Raw genomic sequence first — 23,574 nt, 5'->3', positions numbered from 1 at the left:
ACTAGTTGATTGGACCAGTTTCAATCTGGTGGCTTCTAGAATTGAACCCATTGGGACTACCCTATCAGACTGCCTACACTACAGAATTGAGATGGCTGTGGACCACAAATCAGAAGATGGAGCTTTTCTAACCGGCTTTCTCATCAGATTTTGGGCCATGTTTCTCTAGGGGAATGATTTAATGCATCTAGGAAACTATTTTCTATGCTGTGAGCTCTGTTCCCTTTCTGCCCTTTGCTTCTGCAGGACTGGACGCTTCCACTCCAGAGCCATGCCCCACCTCTGGGACTCTCCCACTGCCTGCACTCCCAGCACAGAAAGCAGTCTAAGAGAGAGGCTTCTTTAAGATTAGCGAATCCTTCAAAATCCTTACACATCAGCAGATGGGGGTGCCATCTGATACCACCATTCTGATGATAGATACAGTGACTTTCTTAGTGGGGAATTACGATGATCTCTTAAAAGTGAGCCTGGGAAAGAAAGGTTTAAAAGAAGGTATACTATTTTCCTGAAACCTAATTTTTTCTAAATTCTAAACCTTTTCTAAATAGATCAATTTCATCTATGGAGCAGCTTGCTGATTTGAAACATGTACAATTGGCCCATTAATGTCTAATTTGCACAAGGATTTTTGGACGTAAGTTTTCATAAGTTTCCAGAAAGCTACCTTGTAGTATAGCCAGTTTCCCAGAACCTAAAACAAATTAGATTAATCATGCTAGAAACTAAATAAAAGTGCCTTGTTGGGGCCTGTTTGGGCAAGCCCTAATATTCTCTCCTGTTGGCCAAGAGGAACAGAGCATCTTGGAGGGCTTAGCTACCACCCACTCTGCACGAGAACAGCGATCGGACTCTGAGCTTCAGGGCATATTACTCTTCCTGGGTTCAGACAGATGCCAGAATCTGGTTCTGTTGCAGGAGTAAATAGTCACAACTTTCGGTAATTTTTATAGGTAGTGTTTAATCTATGGAGAAGTGTGATTTTCACACACTTGAGCTCAGGGCAACGAACATTTTCTTTTTCCGTTATGGTCATCCGGCAGAACTGTTTTAGCTCCTCTTCCTGACTTGCTGTGTGTCTTTCCCCACCACCCTTCTGTTCTCATGCTGTGTGATTCACCAGCATCTCTATATGGTTAAGGGTATTTATAAGTCATGGAGCATGCACTGACACTTGATTTGTTACTGGTGTTGATTTCTTTCATAGAGCTGCATAAACTTCTTCCTGCGTGTCACAGGGCTGCTGGAGGAACTTAGCCCTAGCCATGTGCCACTAATCGGCCTGGCTCTGTAGAGAGCATGGAACTGAGCCTGCTGTTGCACGGAGATCGAGTGTACTCCCAGGCACTGTCACTTGATCCCTCCCATGCTCTCACCAGCATTCAGGAACTGAAAATATTTACTTTGTGTTGATCTGACAAAACCCAGTAAATGGCAACCTTTACAGGGCCCAGAACGCATGCCAAAGGAGCAGAGAGAGGGGGGTCCGAATAACTCCTGTTCTGCTTGCATGTGGGGGTTTTCTGAGCTGCAGTGCAAGCCTAGAGCCAGTCAAGTCTCAGGTTTCTTTGGCCTCTGAAACCAGTATTTACTGACCAGGGCTTTGGAACTGAATAAAAGTATGTCAGACCACCCATTTTCATTGCTAAATCTCTTTCTTGGAAATGTAGCCAGAAAAGGTTTTCTGATCATTTCTCTATCTCTAGTAAAGATTGCTCACTCCCTCGATGACTTATTTAACACATTTTTACTGAGCTACCATCATTTTCTAGGCTCTAGTCTAGGTGCCGGGTATTTAACAGAGAGCCAGAAGTATTAGCTTCAAGACAATGAATCAATAAGATGATTTCAGATTGAGATAACTGGTTGAAAAGAAACAACCAGGGGATATGATAGAGAGTAACTAGAGCCTTGTGACCAAGGGTGATTATAGCAGGCTTTTCAGAGATGCTGCTATTTGACTCAAGACCTAAAGAACAATAGGCAGCCATCCACAAATTAGTAGGTCAGTTTTAAGGCAGAAGGAACAGTAAATATAAAGACCTTATTAAGTGGGGAAAAAAAAAGAGCTTCCCATGATCAAGGAGTGGAAAAGAAACTAGAGTTACAGAGACCAAGTGAATGAAAACAATAGGGTAGAAGATACCTTGATCACTACTTCCCTACTCTTTTTTCAGGCTACTGATTCCTACTGCCATTGCATTAATAGTTTACTCTTGTTATGACACTACACTTGTTTAAACTGCAGGAACATGCAACTAATACTTGACATAAGCACATGAAATCCTTGAAGTTAAGCAGAAGCAAAATGAAGTGTCACTAACGTGCTCCAAGGACGTGTTGAAATGGTGCAGCCCAGGAGGCTTGAGCACCCCAAGTCACAGGGGCACAGGCAAACCACTCTGAGTTCTAGGGAATTGTGTTCTATAGTTCTTGAATCCCAGTCTTATGGAGCTCCAAGTCATCAATGGCTGCAACTCTCTGAGTGAGACCAGGGTTAGTGTAAGTGGAGTTGACAGTGGGCATCAAGCAAGATGGCAGGTGTAGGATTGGAGTTTTCTAGAGCTAACTGGGAGTTCTGATTCTGCCCTTTCTCCTTGCGTTCTGGGAAAAGTATCTTACCTTGTTGAGCTTCTGTTTACTTATCTGTTCAATGGAGATGGTAACACCTAGTTTGTAGTATAGATACTATGGGGATAGTATTTGAAAAAAATCCCGTTATGTTTTTATATGATTCTTTGAGTGTAATATCTTCATGTAAAACCAGCTGTTTTACAAGGAAATAGTCCTAGAGAAGCTAGTTAATTCCTCCTGTATTTCTTTAGTCAGCCGGTAGACGATGGTGTTTTTCTTGGTTCAAGAGAGCAATGGCTCTTCCTGTGTCTTAGAAACTTTAAGATATCAGCCAGACTATGATGCTTCTTTCTCTCTTTAAAGTAGAATTATTTATTAAAAATTAAAGAATGATAATGATGTGTCAACGTAGGCTCATGAATTGTATCAAATGCAGTACTCTGGTGGCGAATGTGGATAATGGGGGAGGCTGAGCATTTGTAGGGGTCAGGGGATATGGAAATTCTCTGTACTTTTCACTCAATGTTGCTCTGAACCTAAAATTGCTCTTTAAAATTTTATTTTAAAATTATAGAATGAATTATTTAGTGGCTAAATAAGTAGTAGTATAGAATAACAAAAGTTTGTGGAGATACACTGAGGACCAATGTCTCCTTGTGTATCTTTTTACCAGTGCACATAGATATCATTACTCTACAATAATTCTTGTCTCCTTATAGGACATGCTTCCTCTCCTTTCTTAGTTTTGTTTTTTTTCTCTTTTTTTTTTTTGAGACAGAGTCTTGCTCTGTCACCCAGGCTGGAGTGCAGTGGCACGATTAGGCTCACTGCAACCTCCACCTACTGGGTTGAAGCGAGTCTCCTGCCTCAGCCTCTCGCATAGCTGAGATTACAGGCGTGCGCCACCACACCTGGCTAAATTTTGCATTTTTAGTAGAGATGGGGTTTTGCCATGTTGGCCAGGCTTGTCTCGACTCCTGATCTCACGTGATCCACCCACCTTGGCCTCCCAAAGTGCTGGGATTACAGGCATGAGCCACGGTGCCCTGCCTCCTTTCTCAGTTTTTGAAGGTTGTCTTAGTTGTTCTTGATTTTATTTTTACTCTAATATGTGAATTCTGTGTCCCATGCTACAAAATAAATATTGCTTGAATTTTTATTAGAATTTTATTAAATTAATAGATTAATTTGAGGATAATTTGCATCTTTAGAATATTATTTGTTTTTCCAAGAACTTGATATTTTTCCCCATTAATCTAGGTCTTCTTTTATGTCCTTAGTAGAATTTTTAAGTTTATCAGTATTTCTCAATAAACTTATTTGAGTATTTATTATATGTTTATGTTACCTAGCAAATGAGGCCTCAATTATATCTGCTAGCTCATTGATTACTATGTATGTAAATTAATGCTATTAACTTTTTCTGTATGTTAAGTTTGTGGTTGCTCACCTTACTGAATACATATATATTAGGACAGCCAGCCCTTCATATCCATGGGCTCTGCATCCATGGATTCAGTCAAGGATAAATTTAAAATATTTGAAAAAAGAATTGTGTCTGTACTGAACTTGTACATCCTTTATTCTTGTCATTATTCCCTAAACAATACAGTATAACAAGTATTTACATAGCATTTACATTGAATTAGGTATTATAAGTAATATAGAGATAATTTAAAATATATTGGAGCATGTGCATAAATTATATGCAAATACTACATACACCATTTTATATCAGAGACTTGAGCATCCTCAGATTTTGGTAGCAATGAAGAGTCCTAGAACAAATTTCCCACAGTATCGAGGGATGACTTTTTATAGATCAGATATAAACTGATATATACACACATATATATCGTGTGTATATTGTATATCTGTATATATAATCTATTAATATATGTGCATATGTTGCACATATGATTACAGTTATATGTAACTATAATTTACAATAATTCTTGTCTCCTTATAGAACACGCTTCCTGCCTTTTCTCAGTTTTTAAAGGTTGTCTCAGTTGTTCTTGACTTTCTTTTTACTCTAATATGTGAATTCTGTGTTCCACGCTACCAAAAAATGTTGTTTGAATTTTTATGAGAATTTTCTTAAATTAATAGATTAATTTGAGAATGATTTACACCTTTAGAATGTTATTTGCTTCTCCAAGGACTTGATTTTTTTTTTCCATTGATCTAGGTCTTCTTTTATATGCTTAGTAGAATTTTAAATATGCATCTGTGCATATATGTGTCTTTGTGCATATGTTGTGTGTGTATGTGTATATATAATCTCAGAATCCAGAATGTGTAAATAGCTGATACAAATTAATAAGGAGAAATGTGAAAAATCTCATGGGGTGGGGGGAGGGGAGAGGGATAGCATGAGGAGATATACCTCATGTAAAGGACGAGTTAACGGGTGCAGCACACCAACATGGCACATGTGTACATATGTAAAAAACCTGTACATTGTGCACATGTACCCTAGAACTTAAAGTATAAAAAAAAAAAGAAATGTGAAACATCTGATAGACAATTCAGCAAAGGATAGAAACAGGGAATTCACAAAACGGAAGAACTAAATGACCAATAAATGTATGAAAAATAATTTTACCTCACTGGTAATCAGAGAAATAATATAGTTTTCGTATGACAATGTGAAAAAAGAATATCATTTCGTAACAATAAGACTGATGTACGGTATCAGACGTTGGCAAGCATCAGGTAAAGGAGAAGCCTCACACTCCTAAAGTGACTATAAACGTGTTCAATCACCTTGGAACACAGTTCCTCAGTATCTGGAATATCTGGTGTCTACCCAATATCCTACATCCATCTAGCAATTCTACTCCTAGGTATAATTCTTAAGGAAACCCTTGCATCTGTGCACAAGGAGACATATACATAAACGTTGAGTGAGGCATGCTGTGTGACAGTAAAATTTGTTAAAAATTCAAATTCTCATTAATCAGAATGACTTACGATATATGATGGAATACTGCACGGCCAACAAAATGAATGAACTGGATCCCTAAAAATTAACATAGATAACTCTCAAAACATACTGCTAAATAAAAAAGCAAATAACAGAATTTTACATACAGAATGATGCAATTTATATACATTTTAAGAACACAAAGTAATGCTGCTGTCAGGCAGCACATATATGTGTAGCAACAAGGACTGAAAGAGTAACCCCAAAGTCACTACAGTGATTGTCTCCATCAGGGAGGGAGGAAAGAAGGGAGGGGTATTAGAACATAAAGCCAAAAGAATAAAAAAGGACTTAAGTTCTAATACATTATCCTTATTTCTTTCATTGAAATTAACCAGAAGCCCAAATGACAGTATGTTAGCACTTATCATTGCTTACAAATTGTAGTCATCCATTTGATTGTTCATTGTATGCTAAACCTCTCTGATTTTTTTTAACTTCTTCTTTTTTAGATAGAGTCTCACTCTGTCTCCCAGGCTGGAGTGCAGTGCTGCAATCATGGCTCACTACAACCTCTGCCTCCTGGGCTCAAGTGATCCTCCCACCACAGCCTCCTGAGTAGCTGCGACTACAGGTATGTGCCACCACAACGGGCTAATTTTTGTATTTTTTGTAGAGCCATGGTGTTACCATGTTGCCCAAGCTAAAACTTTTTCTTTTAAAATGTTTTCTTTGCTTGAGCTAAACAGCAGGCTTCCTTCTATGAGGCCTCCCTGGCACCTTTTCACATAGGTCACCTATCTGACTGTAGACCTCTGAGTTTCACTGTTCCTGCTCTGTGGCATTGCTCTATGTATCTCCTCCTCAGCTCCCATCACTGTCACAAGTGTGCTTTCGCTTTCTCTTTAGTCACCTGTGCTTTAGTCACCTGTCCCACCACCGTTGGCACATAGTAGGGATTTGTCTGTTGAATGAACGAATGTTGCATTGGAAAGCAAGGAGCAATTTGCCGGCTTGGTTCTTCTCTCAGCTCTTCTAACAGCTACCTGTATTGGTTCCCAGCAACCTTTCAGTGTCAAAATGGAAAGGTTTCTCTGTTTTCAGAGAGGAATAAAGATAAGGTTATACACTCCCCTTTACATTTCACATGACTGCACTTTTCTTGCTCAGGAAAAAGATCTTCTGCAAACCACACTAGGACACCACTCAAACTCACTTGCTTTCCTTGGCCTCTTTTCCCCTGGCCAGGGTCTCCCTCACACTAGAAAAGCCTGCTCTGTCTAGTTGGCCCCAGGAAATTCCCTAGGTCACTCAAGGACTTTGTTTCTTAAAGGCCCCATAACCACCCTGCTTTCTCCAAACATTTAAAAATACATTTAAATAAAATAGAAAACTTGTTTTAAATAAGCTTAGTACTGTGATTCTGTCACATAAAAATAAGAACCACATATTTACTTAAAACGGATTTATTTTATCTGTTTGTCTTCATATTATTATTTTTTAATTATTTTTTATCATTACTTATTAAGCTGAAATAGACACTTCCCAGTTGTTCCACTTGTAGTTGCATTTAAAACTTCTATTTAAAGTGAAACACTTGCATTAAACATTGGACCATTTTTAAAGAATAATTTTTTAAAATACAAGCATTATCATTATAATAATGATGTCATCATTATATTCACCCCTATTGATCTGAGTCTTCTAAGATTAGTCTCAAAAACATATGTTAACCAGAGCTGTATCTTTGCAAATGACAACATCAAGGTGCTTTGCTTAAGGTGTGTAATTTTTCTAGCATAACCCTTTGTTTTCGACACCAAGTTGTGCAATTGCAAGCACATGGCTCTTTAAAACTTGCAGGTATGTGTGCAACTGTCCAGTTTCCATTATTGGGACTTTTCTGGGCATGTTTCTAAAAGATTTTGTCTAGAATCCTTCTCGAGCAAGATAGAGAACAGAGCAGAGTCCACTGACAACCTGCCCCTAAACCACTGAGAATAAAGAAGAGGTTGGAGCAGAAGGGCCATTTGTCTTTGTTATTAGGAAATAAATCAACCATTGTTTTCTGGGCCAAACGCAAGGAATGTCATTATTACCAAATAAATTGTGTCGTTACAAATCAATCGAGCCACCTTTCATTTAAATGTGAATCGGTTTAATTGTCTGGGCTCCAAACTTGATTCCACCCTAAGGAAACAAATGACTAGATATGTAGATCATTCAAACTCTACATTTGATACAAAATTTTCTACAAAAGCAGAAGTTTTTATTTTTTAGATTAGTCAACACACTAACTTGTCATCTTATATTCTTTTCTCCTAACGAAGGGGTTATCACGAAGCTTTTCCTTGCGAATGTAAGATCAATTTGGCAAACAGTTAAAGCCTGCCTTTCTCAGACTATGGCAAAACTGACATGCTTTGAGATACTATGAGTGAGGTATTTATGTCTGAATACCACCCACTCATCTTAAGGTGTATCCTTTAATGACACACAGGAAATAGTGGCATAAACTTTCCTGTATATTTGGAGTAATTTTCCCAAGGACTTAGGGTAGATTGATGCTTACTTTTAACCAAGTTTCAATCTACCTGTTGCTGAACAGGAGCCTTAGAGTTAAAACCACCCTAGGTTTTAGGTTCTGCTGCAGGAATTTTGCATATGGCTCTAATTTCATTGGTGTACAGTTCTAAGCAGCACAAACACAATTTCTGAACTAATGATGCTGCTCAACCAAAAGATTACCCTATTCTCTTCTCTGGTTTCACTCTAGTTTCTCACACTGTCCTTTCGCTGTGGCCTCTCTCCCACCTCTGACCTCCTCCCCAGTTTTCACCCTTGCTTTAACAATTGATTTATGATGGGCCCATGGAAGGGTCAAGCCCACTTTTATGGTTTGCTTAAAATATTTCTTTTAGAGTGAGCATCAGAAGTGGTCTTCAATCCCTGCTAAACAGTCTCACCAAGACCTCAAAAGACCTTCCTTTACTGCCCATCACTGTGTCTTATTTATATCTTTTGTACTGGTGAAGAGAAACTCATTAAAAAAGGCAATTTTGAAACTTTTGCTAAAATGAATAACTTATAAAAGATGCCAAATTTAGCTTTTTTTCCCCTCCAGTGAGAATGTCTGTGAATGATTATATAATTCAGGAGTAGGGAGGTATGAGGAAGAGAGAAGAAAAAGCCCCTAAAAATAAAGATGAGCCTTGGATTATTTCTTTTAAGGGATCTATTTTTCTTTGAGTCTGACAGTTTGATCTTTGCTAACACTGAAGCCTGCAGGTCTATTGGGTATACTCTTCCATTCATTGCCTCAACAGTAAATTTCACCCTTTTGTTTAATTGACTTCCTGTTGTTGTTTCAATATGCTAAATAATTGCCATATTTAGAAATGTTTTTAAAAGCTCTGGTTAATAGAACCGATAAAAAACATTATTTTCTACATTTTAAAGATTCGGAAGACAGAAAACAACTTGAAAATATAGGGCTATTTATAAACACATACACAATCTGAAAGACTAAATAGTGCCTAAAAATAGGAGAGTTTCCTCCAAGATTCCTGGCCTAAAAGTTAATATAACTTTCATGTTCTAATGTGGATCTTAACATTGAACTGTAGATGGTTGTGAAATCTTTGCCACCTTTAGTGAGCCTACATTAAATAGCACCAGATGACACTTCTGTAGATGGCTTCCTAGAGCTTATTGATCTCCTCCCTCCTTGGTCATTAAAAAATGTGATTTATTAGTCTGACATTTTTAATAGGGCAAAGCTCAGAGGTTTATTGCAATGACTTTCTAGAGTCCATGTTGGCCTAGGCTGCTACCAAAGTGCAAAAGCTGTCAAGATATCTATCTACACCGCTGTCTAATAAGAAGCTGACTTTTTTTTTTTTAGCTAAATGGCAACCTCTACATATTTAAAGTGTTTTACACCTATTACATAGCAATGAATTAATTTTTCCCATTTCTCCCTTCTCTTTCATGTAGCACGAGGTGTTTCCCTCTAATTAAATGCCGTCGTTTTCTTAGTGTGAGGCTTGGCAGGACTCCAGAGGCAAGCAAGCCTGAACTGAAGAGGTCTGCCGCCAAGAGTCTGTGTGACCTCAGACAAAGAGCGGGTCTCTGAGCCACTGCCTTCCTCAGCCAAGAAGGAGACCCCCGCTGACAACCAGCAGGCTCTCAGGCGTGACATCGCAAATCCAGCCCTCTAAGTATCCCTGAGCCGATATATGGAAATACTGCAGTCCAAAGCAAGGTCTGGGGCCTAGATTCTCATTTCCTAGTCTTTGTAGTCATGGATCTTCATGAATGGGAAGAAATATGTGTGCTGAACATCAAATTTAGATTCATACATCAGAGTTTTGGCAGATGCCCAGCAGAAATTTGGGGGACAGGAGGTGAGTAGAATATGAATAGCAGGGGATATTCAAATAAGCGAGTCGTGTGGGGCTGGATTCCTGCCCTATATTTGGACCTTCTGCCCCACTAAAGTCATCAGCTCCTTTTCCTCCAGTTTTTTCCAGTAATGCATGTCTAATTTGCATGTACTTTGGTAGTAAGAGCTCTATAAGAGAAGAAGGAGGAGCAGAAAGAGGAAGAGAAATACCGTGTTTTGAAAGAAGGAGCTGTGGTTCTTTTGATTTTAGACTCTTTAATTAGCCACATCATGTTTGTGGCATGAACCCAGAATAGGAGTTTCACAACTTCCAGGGGATGTTTAAATAGGCGTGAGGAATCAGAATTCTTCTTGTCCCATTTGCATGCCCATGTACGCTGCCCCAAAGACATCACAGAATACGGAGAATCTGGCACAGGCCTATAATTAGAAGCTCTTCTGTGGACAATAAACTGATAAACTATTGCATTTGAGATTTGCTAGGATATGTGTGTTCTACGATACCAGGACTACAGCTGAATTGTTTTGACTAATGTTTTTGAAGCAAAAAATATGGTCCCAGCACTCATTTTATGACGAATTGTAAAACGCCTTGCGTGTTTCTTTCCCTTGTTACTTCTTTCTATCAAGTAAACATGGTAGACATGTCAGTGGTTGCTCTGGGGAAGCAGATGCCCTGACCAGGACGCTTCCCTTGTGTTGCTAAGCGACCCGCTTCCAAGAAATTCCTGGGGGTTAGGGATGATCATAGTAGGTCCCCATGTCACTGGAGCAGTCCTAGTTAATAATATGCTATTGTCCCAGCATACAGATTAATAACTCCTTTCACTCTCACAGGTGCCTTGGTTTGGACAGGGTATGTGGTACCCCCATCAGTGGCGGCACTGCATAAATGTGGAATAGGACTGGCATTTCAACCTCAGGGTTCATATTGTAGTCCTCAGTGGTGAAGTGTACCTGCAGGGGGGCCGGATCCTGCGTCACATGTTTCAGAATCACGTAGACCTGAGTCTACATTGTTTAGACATATGAACTTGGATGAGTTACTGAATCTCTCTGAGCCTCAAGTTTCTCACCTATAAAACAGAATAACCATTTATTAAAAATTATAAAAAAGAATAAGCATTGTAAAAAAGAATAACCATTTATAACAAAGGATTAAATATGAAGCACCCAATATCAGTGCCCATAAGTCAGGAACTAAATTAATATTTCCTTTCACTGACGCCTGCCTCCTAACTTCAGTAGTAAAATCTTTTCAATTCTCAATTATGCCTTTTCAGCTACATATTAATTCTGATGGAAATAATAAATCTAAGTCTATCTCTGAAGATCTGAGGTAGGGCTTCTGTTTCTGGCTTCACCACTGACTTGAAGCACACAAGTCATCAGCAAGCTGTGCAAATGGTTTACCAAGCCTGTATGACAAGGAGGATGATATAACAAGCAAAGAACATTGAAAGACTATTCCTTTTTTTCTTTTTAACAGAACAAGCATTGATTCTTTTTTTCTGTTTTGAGACGGAGTCTTGCTCTGTTGCCCAGGCTGGAGTGCAGTCATTCTCCTGCCTCAGCCTCCCAGGTGACTGGGACTACAGGCGCCCGCCACCAAGCCCGGCTAATTTTTTTTTTTTTTTTGTATTTTTAGTAGAGACGGGGTTTCACCATGTTAGCCAGGATGGTCTCGATCTCCTGACCTTGTGATCCACCCGCCTCGGCCTCCCAAAGTGCTGGGATTACAGGTGTGAGCCACTGGTCCCGGCTGATCACTTTTTTAAACATTCCACCAGTGGTGCCAGAAAGTGTACTGGATGCTACACGAGTTAGAAAAAGCAGCAATGGCCCATGACCTAAGGGACTGGACATTTAGTTGGAAAAGTTATAAATGGACCTAAATGCCACAGGGTTTTTCAACCTTTGCACCATGGACATTTTTTGGCTCTGTGGTAAAGATTGTCCTGTGCACTGCAGGACGTTTAGCAGCATCTTTGGCCTTTTCCTGCTAGATGCCAGTAGCATCCCCCATCCCAGTTGTGACAATCAAAACTGTCTCCATTAGTGCGACTGCATAATTTTCAGGGTGCAGCGCAAAATGAAAATGTAGACTCCTTGTTGAAAAAGCAGGGGAAAAGTAACATTAAAGGTACTGAAACGTGCAGCTTTTCCTTTCTTCCACCGTCTCTCTCTCGACTTGCCTTGGTATTAATATTTTTTATTTGCTATTTAACGTCAGTCCAATAACGAAAAATTAAAACTGTAACTTATTAGCATGAATTTTACTGTTTATCTTTATGTTGCAGAATGCCAGTTTTAATTGCAAATATAACAGCATTTAGCTCGTATAAAGAAATGATATAGCTGAGTGCAGTGGCTCACGCCTGTAATCCCAGCACTTTGGGAGGCCAAGGCGGGTGGATGATCTGAGGTCACGAGTTCAAGGCCAGCCTGGTCTACATGGGAAAACCCCATCTCCAGTAAAAATACAAAAAATTAGCCAGGCGGGTGGCGTGTGCCTGTAATCCCAGCTACTTGGGAGGCTGAGGCAGGAGAATCGCTTGAACCTGGGACGCAGAGGCTGCAGTGAGCCGAGAATGCACCACTGCACTCCAGCCTGGGTGACAGAGTGACACTCCATCTCAAACAAAGACACAACCCCTATGTCATAGTTCACGCATGCACATGCATGTCACTCTTACTAGAATAGTGAAAATGTTGCACAAAATATGCACACATTGAGCTGGGCATGGTGGCTCATGCCTGTAATCCCAGCACTTTGGGAGGCCAAGGTGAGCAGATCACCTGAGGTCAGGAGTTCAAGACCAGCCTGGCCAACATGGTGAAACCCCATCTCCACTAAGAATACAAAAAATTACCCAGGATTGGTGGTTGCGTGTGCCTATAATCCCAGCTACTCGGAAGACTGAGGCAGGAGAATTGCTCGAGCCTTGGAGGCGGAGGTTGCAGTGAGCTGAGATTGTGCCATTGCACTCCAGCCTGGGCAACAAGAATGAAACTCCGTCTCAAAAAAGAAAATAAAAACATGCACACATTCTACAAACTCTCTCTACCTTCAGCTTACTGCTGAATAGGGGAACTCTGGAAGGAAAAGGAACTATGCATTGCCCTATCTTTCCTTTTCTCTCTGTGTCATCATTTTCGGGACAAGTGCTTGGCTAATACAGGAAAATGGCCTGAATAAGAAAGAATATGACAGGATTCCTTCGTTGCTTGTGTTTTTCTGCACTCAAAGAAAGCTCTGGTTCAAGCAGAAAGTACAGCCTAGTGGAGCTACATTGGTATAGATGAAACTCTCTTAATTTGTACTACTACTGAGTCTTACTGAACTCCCACTCACGGTAGACCACCAGCATTCTGTGCTCATGGGGCACCATGGATGCTACTAAAGCGTGAATGGGGTGGCAAGAAAAGGCATCCCCACATATTCTACATCTTTTTTATGCACATTCTCCACTGTCCCATCAGACTTTACTCACAAAATCCAAGTTCAAAGATAAAATTATTAAGAATGATAAGGGGCAGCCACAGAGCATTAAACGAAATGTGGGGCCCTTCAGAATATGCAGGCCTGTGACAATGCATCAGTTGCCAAACATTGCCAAACATTTTCTGGGGGTTGAGAACCACCTAGGTGTGGTACACAGTAGGCTGCACTCTGTGCAATCCTGAAAAAATTGACAGAATCATAATGGATTTAAAATGTGCTATTTCAGACAGGGGAACAAGGAAAGTAAAGAGATAGAATGTGAGTGGGACCGTAGAATATAAAAGTTTGGAAATTCCTTGAGCTTATTCGTTGTTAGTATTTTATTTCTTCTCTTTGGTGAAAAACAGTTTTGAAAGTGTTTAATTTCTTGGTGCATCATATTTATAAAATATTATTAATTTTTGTCCCCGCAAAGGGAAATTTTTGTCAGTGTGTACACCACTAATTGAGAAAGAAGTTATTCAAAAATGAGGCAAATTGTACTTATAATTATACACCATGTATTTTACCTTATGGATGAAAAATTCTGAATTTTATACTTTTCCAGGAGATACACTGCACTATAAAAATCCAAGTTTTTATATGTCATCATCAAGTTTTTATATGAATAAAATGCAGTAGATGAAGTTGCACAACCCCTTCTCTTTTTACAGAAACCTAATTGAAGCAATAATAATTAACATTAGTGTAAGAACCCAGGCCATGTTGAAGACTTGGCATCAATATTGCATGCAATTTTGCAATTAAAATATGAATATGAAAAGATAATTAGATAACAAGTTTAAGGATTCTTTCCACCTCTTTGGGGATTCGCTGCTAAACATAAACAGTGGTAGATGAACAGGAAGCTAAATACGGACTCAAAATACTCAGGTTTAAATCCCAGCTGCTTCCCTTTACCTTTCTGCACCCCAGTTTCCTATCTGTCCCAATGGTGATAAGCCTCATCTTGTTCCCTCACAGGGTTGTGTTGTGAGCATTAAATAAAATAGTGTGCAAAGGAGTTCTGTTAACTATGAAAAGTGTATGATTATTCAGCAATCTGTCATTATTAATTACATCGGAAGGGTCTGAACCACCTACATGTGTAATCAATTTTTTTCAGACTATCCCTAAAAAAGCACAGGATAAATAATGCTAGTTGCTATATAACAAACAATCCTCAAATATCAGTGGCTTAACATAAATATATTTATTTATTACCTGTCTTAGTCTGATGTAGGCCAGATGACTCTCCTTTGTGACTCTCCTCCACCCTGTGACTCAGGAACCCAGGTTCCTTCCATCATGTGATGACTCTATTCTAACACATATCCTCCACAAATGCTACAGCATGGGAAGAGAAGAGGTATGGAGATTCATGCAGGAGACTTCTAAAGCCAGTCCTGGAATATGTCTGCTCAAATTGCATGCCTAAAATATAGTCAAGTGACTTCAAACTAACTGCAAGGGAGAATGGGAAATGTAGTCTTTATGTATACCCAGAAAGAAGAAACAACATTTAGTAAGAATCTATCTAGTCTCAGCCACATTTCAGAAATCATATGATGGCCCAATACAGAAAAAAGTTATTTTATTTTCTTGTATGCTAGATCTGGCCAGGGAAAACCTGACAGGTCATTGTCATTTTAAGTGACGTCTACTTAGACTTGAGTTTGAGTCCAGACTGTATCTTACTAGATGGGTGAAGTAGCATGCATATTTGAGCTAGCCTTCAAGAAAACATTTATTTGCATGATATTTTGTTTATAGTAATGAAATCAACAGTACTGACTGTGCATTTGTCATATATATTTGGCACAAAGCTAGGCACGGGGTTGAGACCAGTACACACACACGTACATGCACACACATGTATTTATCAGACCCAAAACCCTTACCCCAACCTCCAGCTCCAGGAACTATAAAAAGCTGAAGAGTCACAATTAGCCCACAGAGAACAACAGTGAGCAAAACTAGGAAATCCACAATTAAGCACTACACTGTGAGCTTCTGACTATAAAGCAGAGGCTGTGGATTTTCATCTTATCGACTGAATTGGTCCCATTTTGTTTGGACCACATTGTGTTTTGTTTTAAAAGTCTGAACCAACATCTTAAAATCAGATTTCATTATAACATTCTCTTGGAGATGTAGAAAATCCAGCAACTTCCCCTCCCTACCCTGTAACAACCAACGGAGCTGAGTAGTGGTCGTCCCCTTGACACGGGACACACCCCTCCAGGTATTATGGCCCCACCACTCTCTACTGAGGCTCCACAGTGAGAAATTTTGGATTGTCATTTGTCATGTCATTTTCCTCTAATTTAAACAATGTTTTTCTATACTCACATCTCTATAAAAATTAGAAAATGAAAAATAGGACAAGAAAATCCTGGGTTTCATGAAATATGGGAGATTGCAAAATCTGAGTGAGGTTGAGGGACACTCTTAAACGTTTACCATGCAAAAACACTGCATCTTCATCCACAACATAGAACCTGGGATTGCATTAGATTACCACCCTGGCCTGGTAGACACTTAAAACAAGGTAGCTTTCTTGAATTATAATTTACAAATCATTAAATTTTCTTGTAATCAATGTAAAGTTCAGTGATTTTAGTTAATGTATTCAATTGTACAATCATTACCACAATGTATTTTTTTAGAACATTTCCATCACTGCCCAAATTCCTTTGTGCCCAGGTGACAGTTATTCCCTGCTCCCATCCTCAACTCTGGGCAAATACGGATCTGTTTTTCTTCTCTGATAGACATTTGAGTGTTTAAATCATGCTCTGAGAGCTATAAGGTATTCAGGGGAGAAGGACATTATTCCATTCTGACACAGCAAAGACCATATATAAAATAGTCTTTTGATAGTTTGTATATACAGATGCTGACAAAAGAGATAGGTATTTGAGAGTTACTACCATTTTTTTGCTTAATAACTATTTGCAGAATCACTCTCTTCCATAGAATAGTTTCACTGCAGCCCGAAGATTGCCTAGATAACTTTCTCTTTGTATTTGTGCATAAGTTGAAAATTTTAGACAAAATACAATTCACATCATACTACTATTAATATGCTTATGATTTCATTGTTCCTTATAAATCAAACAATAGCAATAAATAATATGTAAATAAATGTCTCCAAATCCTTTTCTTCTTTTTACCTGTAAGGGAATCAGAGGTCCCTGAAGGCCCAAAGCGGGTCATGATCTCCATGGAACAATCAATGATTACTGTAACGCCCAAGTCTTCTCCTTTCAGACCTCAAAACATTTATAATCTGTATCCCTCATTAAGCAATTTATCAAGAGTTTTTTCTTGTGACAGTTCTTCTGTTGTTTCTTGTACTATTCAGGACTTATCTTGATATCATTTAGTTTATATTTATCATGTAACCTTGACCATCTATTTCCTTAATAATTTAAGATCGATTAGAGTTCTTACACATCTTTGTATTCTTTGTGCAAAGCCTTGATCCCCTACCTGTAGTAGGTGTTCAATAAAACATGTACTATTTCTTTTTGAAGAATAGATGTCATTTATGAATTACATTTAAGAATTATAAAAGTAATTCTTCAGCTTTAAATGCAATAAAAATAAAATGAGTTGGTTGAATCAATATAGACAAGATTTAGCAATGTTTTATTTGTTTATCATTGCAACTAAGATGCTAAAACAGCTTAAGGTGAGGTTGTTCTGCTTATTTTTGTATCTTAACAATCAAATTAGATCAACTATTTAATCTTTTGCTCACAGCTCTGCCATTTGGTCAATTAAACAAGGAAGTCTGGGCACATCCTAGAAGCAGTATTACTGTTTGCCACTTTTCTGTTGCTTTTGGGTTTTTTTGTTTTTGTTTTTGTTTTTCTCTGTGTCTTTCTTTGTGCCTGTCTACTTTTCCCATCATTGTTCGAGTCTCTCTCCTCCCTGACTCCTTCGTCCATCCGCATCTCTGCTGTGGCCTATGTTTGGTGGTTGTTCTCTGACTGGCTCCTACAGTGTCAGCATCCCCCAAGTTCAAGGACATTTCAGAGTACCAGCACTGGCTTGTCTCACATAGAAGATCTGGAAGTCATTTGTAGGTAAACACGGGTCATAGGAGGCACGCAGGGAACCTTTAACGTCCCCTGCAGATAAGATATTTGTGCTAATAATTTTTTCAACAAAAAGTGAGGAAGGAACAAAAGGAAAGATAGTAAATTCTCCAAACAGAGAAACTGAAATATTTTAGAACATTACAGAAATGCCATATCATAAAATCTTAATCCTTGATTTGATCCAAATGGAATTTAATATTCAACAAATGCCACTTATTAGGAGAGAGTCTGTACATTGGAATGCGCTGTGAATCTGTATTAAAAATATGCAATTCATCTTCTTTTCAAGATTAGCATGATGTCTCTCTCTCAGAATACAAGGATAACACTTTTTAAAAATCTGCAAGATCATTCTTTCGGGCTGAGGTTATAACTTGATCAGAGAAATTGCCACTTAAGAGAATTTCACTTTTAAATGCTTTTTGCGTGTTTTCACCCACATCTGATATTCTCCACAAAGCCACTTTGAGATCTTGAAAAAAAGTTTTTGAAATAAGCAAGTGTCCCTTCCTGGAGGAAAATAATTCTACAGATGTCACATCCTCACCCCACAACAAGACTGTCCCCCAGAAACCTCCAGCCTTCCCGCTGCTTCATATTCATTAATTAGTCTGAGTTTTCCTCCGTGTTTCGTTTACAAAGCCACTTAAACCCACGCACCCATTTAACATATTTATGACCCCAGCTTTCTCTCTGTTCTCTGAGACTGTACCGTAATTGTTCTCTGGAACCAGGGACTGCAGAGAGCCTTCCCTGCTGAAAAGAGACAACATAAAGAAGGAAATGAATGTGTGCGGGTTGAATACCTTCAACAAAACGACTGGGTGCAGTTTGGCCCCTGTGCCCCCCCCTTCCCGGGGTCACTTTAATTGAGTGGAGCCTCAACCTCTATTGAGTGTATGGGAGACTATTAACTCTTAACAACGCTCCGTCTCAGGTTATTTATTTATTGCTTAAATGATTTGTTATTGCTACTTGAATTTAATACACCCTCTGGGAACCAAGATGGCAGCATCATGTTACAGAAAAACTACAAGTTATTTTAAAACTGTAATTGACGTTTTATGAGAGCCATAAAATCTTTCTGAACAAATAACTTACCATTAGTCAGAACCTTCAGCGGGAGATCTGTAAAATTAAGGATATGGTAGAACAGTACTGTACTTGTGTGTGTCTGTCTGCATGTGTGCAGGAGAGGGTGGGACGTAGGCAAGCAGGGAAGCAGCAGAAACATTCTAGTGGGTTATTTCTCATTGCTTCCAAGCATCTTGATTTAAGCCATCACACGTTTGAGCCAGAGGGATGTGGGAAATGAGGCCAAAGGTTCCCAGAAATGATGACCTGCATCTGACAAACACATTTCAGGTGACCACCCTGGGTCCGTCACCTTTGGCTAGGCATGGAAACAACTTCCTAGCCAGACACGTGGTGTACTGCAGCCGAGCTCCCCAGCTTACCGGGGTCAGCAGAGACATCAGTTAGAATAGCACCTCCTTGGGCTCTCAGGTCCAATCACATGTGGGTTCTTGAGATGTTTATAGCAGCTATGAGAACGTATCATGGACAGGTTTGGAGCATCCGAGTTCCTGGTCCAGCACAGTGTAACATTTTGACATTGATTTGAGATAATGAGATAGACTTGAGTTGTAAAATCCACAATTCCAAAAATAGTACTGCCAGTTTTCCATTTAATGGGATGCTGTCGTGGATGCCACCCAGATCCCTCACCAGGACTGAGGTTCTCATTCCTCCAGTTGTCTTGACTGTTGGCCGCTGAGCTCACAGTTGCATCCCCAGGAATTGCCGTTGGTGGAAGTGAGCTTGCCTCACCCAAGCTTTGTCCCCTGCTCCAGAGTAGCCCAGATCCGTAGAGGAGGTAAAAAAGCCCAGCTTTCTCCCCTCAATTCTGGACAACTCTAAACTGCCACCCCAGTTACAGAGCGACATATAGATTACCCAAGGCCTTGGCTGCAACTGCATTGCAGTTCGACTCCTCCCTCTGCCGCATTTGGCTTTCCTCGCTCCCTTCCAGATGTTGTTCCCGAGAGCACCCCCACCTCTGCACACTCTCAGAATACATTTCCAGGGGAACCCAACCTAAGACACATACATGTTCACTTTACCTTCACTGACCCTTCCAGCCAACTTGGCCCCCTAAGGATCACGCTCTTACCCACCAGCCAAGGGAGCCCCAGGCTGCTTCATAAATCACACAAGAATTTACTTAGCTGGCTTCTAATCTTTTTTGCTCTGCTCTTCTTCCTTGTAGTTTCCAAATGCTCAGCTCCGAAGTCCCCACCAAATTCCACTTATGGATCCTGAATTCTGGTCACATTTTTATTGTCTTTGTACCTTACCTTTTCCCAATTGGCTTTGACTCTGAGTTCTCGTTCCATATCTTGGAGGTAATTTTTGTAGCCAGTGGTAAGAAGCTCCTCACAATAGGTCCCAGGTGAAAGAGGAACCCTACCTGTCTAGTTAGTGCTGCCCTCTCCCCGACCGAGCCCTCCACCCCATCCACCTGCCAATATTTTGAGGTAAGCACATCAGACAAAGGGAGATTAGGAGCATTCAGAAAATTAGACACTAGATGCAATTCATGACGGGAGAACATGATATTCAGATTTTGTTGGGCCTTAATCTTCTAAAAATATTAGCAATGTGCTAGGTACTACACAGAACACAGCATACACATTATGTATACGAAACTAAATGAAAGTGCATAGGCAGAGAAATAAATAGCACAACATAGGGCATCTACTGATTATATACAATATGCCTGATTATGTAGAATAATACATACAAGAGGAAACTTAAAGATCATCAAAGACACTAACTTCTTCCCCTTCCCCATCATGCGCGCATATAACATGCCAAACTTCGTTTTCTAGACTATGGGCTTCTGATTACTTGTCTTTAGGACAGGGAAATTGTCACGTCTCTGGATGTCCTTTTTATTTCCAAAGAGCTCAAATTATTTGAAAGTTATTTTCAAGGAAGTTAAAACTATGTCTGGGATTTTTTTAATCAGGCATGAAAGACATGCAGACACAGAAATGACTACTATGAAGTCAATACTCACAAACTGCTAGGAACAGGAGGTATGACACGCCACACAGGCCATGTGGGGAAGCACGAGGGTCGTCAGAAGGCAGAGGGAGCCAGGGGAAAACATGGGCAAAATTCTTTACTGTAGTTTCCATGAGGAGGAACCCATGAGGTAGAACAAGCAGGTTTAGGATTGGCTAGTTTGAGTAATTTCATGGGCTCTGGGACTTAACCACTATTTCTAACTGTCTGACACCTGGCCCTGGGGTGATTGAGACAGGTGGATAATGGCCATGAGTGGGAAAGTCAAATAAAGAAGGTGATTGGTGGCTATCCACAGGATGAGTCTATGCATAGGAAAAATCCCTACAGGGGAATTGTTGGCTGTAGATGTATTCGTCCATTCTCATCCTGCTGTAAAGAAATACCTGAGACTGGGTAAATTATAAGAAAAGAGAAGTAATAGGCTCACAGTTCCGCAGGCTATACAGGAAGCATTGCAGCATCTGCTTCCGGGGAGGCCTCAGGGAGCTTTTCCTCATGGCAGAAGGTAAAGCCAGAGCAGGCATCTTCATATGGATGGCGCAGGAGGAAGGGGAGGTGGAGGTGCCACACAGTTTTATACAATCAGATCTTGTGAGGAGGCTATCATAAGAACAGCACCAAAGGGATGGTGCTAACCCGTTCATGAGAACTTCACCCCTGTGATCCAATCACCTTCCACCAGGCCCCACCTTCAACAATGGGATTACAACTGAACATGAGATTTGGGTGGAGACACAGATCCAAACCATATCACCAGGGAAATACGCATTTGTCATGCGGCAGATACTGAGAAATTTCCCTCCATTGAGGCTACTCATTGCTTTGTTCTTAATTATAAAAATTATTAAAACTTGTAGTATTCTTTACTTAGAAAGTTAATGTTGTTAACTGATCATTCTCTTATCTGTATGTCTATAACTTACTAAAATAGGATGCAATGAAAGTCAATTTTCCTTCCATTGTCCTATTCCTTTTTAACCTGTACCCAGAGTGATTGGGGAGTGTGGGCTCTGGATTGGTTGGTGTGCAGATGAAAGGGGCACTCCCAGGCAAGTTGTTTGGTATCTCTAGGAATTAGCTGCCCTGGGAGCAGTAGTTTCTCTTGAGTTAGCAAGCCTCAGATGTCAAAACATCAAACACAGAAACTAGAAAACGTGGTTATTACAAGGGATGAGCTGCAGCTGCCTCTCTGCGTTTTCTACCCAAAGTCCTACCTCCGCGCTATGGAGTTTTAACCTGGGATTTCCTGCAGAAGGCTCTCAGTTCCTTGCAGTCGACTGGTCATTCTCCTCTGACTCTGCTTCCCCGCCTGAGTCAGGACAGAACCTCCTCTCTCACTTGTCTCACTTGAGAGACACCAATTTATCTTTTTCTTCTCCCATGTCCTGTACATTACCCAGCACGTGGTTGGGAACATTCTAGTTATCTGCAAGTGCCTTTTGAGCACTTACAAGTCTATCCACAGGATATGTTCCTACAGGACAATTGTTGGCTCCAGGGAAATATACCTTTGTCATGCTGCAGATACTGAGAAATTTCCCTCCATTCAGGCTCCTCATTGCTTTGCTCTTATTTATTATAATTTTTTAGTATTCTGTACCTAGTCAGTTAATGTTGATAACCAATCATTCTTCTATAAAGTATTAAAGTATAAAGTACTTCTGGAAAGTATTAACATAAGAAGTAATTAAAGTCAATTTTCCTTCCACTGTCCTCATTCCTTTTTTACGTATACCAAGAGGGAGTCATAATAATGTTCAGTTGATTACACTCTTATAAAATAATTTTCACCTCTTTATCATCTGGAAAAGCAACCCTAAGCCATTAAAATAATACATGAATTAATCTGGGTAGCATGCACTGGTAGTCCCAGCTATTTGGGAAGCTGAGGCAAGAGGATCACTTCAGCCCAGGAATTTGAGACTTGCCTGGGCATAAGACCGTATTAAAAAAAAAAAAAAAGATGAATTAATGAAAAACATAAGAATGTTGTAAGTGTTTTGATTAAATAAAAAATGATAGGATAACTACAGGCAAAAAATTCTTATAGAAAAGTTGATAGATTGTTTTTAGTAACAGAAGGAAAAGTGGAAAAGTCCAATTGGAGTATTTCCAAATAAAGTTTATGAACAATAGCAAGCATTCACAGTGCTCATATTTTATACTTTGTTTTAGAAATCTCAAAGCACTTCTGGAAAAACAAATAGAGGGAGAAACTGGTGATAATAGCACAGATTTTCCTTGAGGCAGAACTATTTAATTTTTGGGAAGAAATTTGCTGTGCAAGAATAGAAAAAACGTAAGTGCTTAATCATCTGGACTACCCATTTGTCCAACCAGCCTCAAAGACAGTCCATCTCTGACCTTTCATAGTCTCAGGGAATTTCCAGCAAGAAGAAAGTTCAGAACCTATATTTGATGGCTACTCTGCAGGAGGACTGATAAATGGGTGAAAATTTTTATTTTCTGAAGTTCAGCATCCCAATGCTTATGTGGACTGTTCTTTACTTTCTCATTTTCATCGTATATCTAAAAATTCCTGGCCAGGCGTGGTGGCTCACGCCTGTAATCTCAACACTTTGGGAGGCCGAGGTGGGCAGATCACGTGAGGCTGAGGTCAACCAACATGATGAAACGCTGTCTCTACTAAAAATACAAAAATTAACTGGACGTGGTGGCACACACCTGTAGCCCCAGCCACTTGGAAGGCTGAGGCAGGAGAATCACTTAAAACTGGGAGGTGGAGATTGCCATAAGCCAAGGTCGTGCCACTGTACTCCAGACTGGGCAATAGAGCAAGACACCATCTCAAAAAAAAAAAAAAATTCATCTTTCTACCGCAGAGGAACAAGAGAAAACCTCAGCTTACTTTTCACGTTTTACTTAGCACTTGGGTGTGTGTGACCTAAAGGCTCAAACATCTTTTGGTAGCCAGTGTTTTATGATTAAACAATGCAGTGTGTATATAACATCTGTACCC

General features: G+C 39.8%; 1 long non-coding RNA gene across 1 annotated transcript in view; it reads right to left on the bottom strand.

Annotated features, from left to right (window-relative positions):
* Positions 1–14,820, bottom strand: part of LOC103878476 — a 52,729-nt gene extending 37,909 nt beyond the window's left edge. The window contains exon 1 of the long non-coding RNA XR_002517682.2: positions 14,617–14,820. This is a non-coding gene — a long non-coding RNA (uncharacterized LOC103878476). The remainder of the gene's footprint in view (positions 1–14,616) is intronic.
* Between the last annotated feature and the right edge of the window lie 8,754 nt (positions 14,821–23,574).

This window comes from Papio anubis, chromosome 13 (assembly GCF_008728515.1).
Source record: "Papio anubis isolate 15944 chromosome 13, Panubis1.0, whole genome shotgun sequence".
Lineage (NCBI taxonomy): Eukaryota > Metazoa > Chordata > Mammalia > Primates > Cercopithecidae > Papio > Papio anubis.
Note: the sequence above shows the minus strand (reverse complement) of the source record. Positions and strands in the feature narration are given on the sequence as shown.